Source organism: Oryctolagus cuniculus, chromosome 16 (assembly GCF_051225735.1).
Source record: "Oryctolagus cuniculus isolate XC-2025 breed Fujian yellow rabbit chromosome 16, ASM5122573v1, whole genome shotgun sequence".
Taxonomy (NCBI): Eukaryota; Metazoa; Chordata; class Mammalia; order Lagomorpha; family Leporidae; genus Oryctolagus; species Oryctolagus cuniculus.
In genome coordinates, this window is record NC_142882.1 from 38642971 (window position 1) to 38644136 (window position 1166).

At 42.5% G+C, this 1166-nt stretch overlaps 1 pseudogene; it reads right to left on the bottom strand.

The window, feature by feature from the left end:
• Nucleotides 1-426: 426 nt before the first annotated feature.
• On the bottom strand, nt 427-771 carry LOC149121684 (myotrophin pseudogene; annotated as a pseudogene).
• Between the last annotated feature and the right edge of the window lie 395 nt (nt 772-1166).

Genomic DNA, 1166 nt, shown 5'->3' on the forward strand with positions numbered 1-1166 from the left:
GCTAATTGCTTACCTCAGCACACTAAGTTTACACTGCAGCAGCCACTACTGCTTGCAGCTAGGAATAGGCCTTTGTATAATTAGACTTCCAACACAAACTAATTAACACACTAGCTAAGGAGCTGAAAAGGTCAAATGTTCCTGGTATATTTTGTCTTTGCTCTCCCTGGGGTTATAAACTGTGTAGTTCATTAGCAAAGGAAAAGAGGCTAAGTTGATCAGGAATCCTAGAAAGCCTGACCATGTTTTCTTCCTTCTCCTCCAAAACATTGTTTCTTTTTATTTTTTCTAGTAGTCTGATTTGTTATGCATGTATCTCTCCCCTCACCCCTCATAAAGTACTTAGCTGAAGAATCTGGCAGATAGTGACAGACAGGCATCAGTAGGAGGCCACAGGAGAGTCATTCCTCCCGCATTATCAGCCCATCACTGGAGAAAAGCTTTGATTGCCTGGTTGTCAGTGGCTTCAAGGGTGGTTAGTCCTTCTGGACTTTTCACAGTCTTATCAGCACCCTTTGACGGAAGCAATTTCACACAGGAAACACGACCTTCATATACAGCAGACAGAAGAGGAGTAATACGATGTTTATCTGGAGTATTGATATCTGCTCCTTTCAGCAGCAGAAATTCCAGGATTTCAAGCTGCCCACAACCTGCTGCAAAATGAAGAGGCTTCCTTCCACCTTCTAGTGTCCTGTTGACATCTTCTCCCTTGGCCACAGAGTCTTTCATTTTGTCCAAGTCTCCATTTTTCAGGGCCCACATGAACTCCTTGTCTCATTGGTGCAGCAGGGCGAGCTGCTTGGTCAGGCTGAAGACGAGGAGGCAAGCAAGCAGATGCCACCAGGTGGGAGAGAGATGGGGCCGCACGAAGCTGGAGAGAAGAGAAGTGGGATTAGGCTGTCAGATGGGTGAGGCATTTGGCTGCAATGACCATTGGGGCAGGAGAATGAATTGGATTCTTTTTATTTTAGTAGCAGTTGTAACATCTCCTTTTCATCTCTGATTTTATTAATTTGAGTCTTCTCTCACTTTTTTAATTTGGCCAATGGTTTACCAACTCTTTAAAAAAACAACTCTTTATTACACCCTTTTGTAATTTTTCACTTTACTATTTTCTTTTTTCTGTTAATATAGTGTTCAGTTTGTTGTTTTTCTATGTCCTT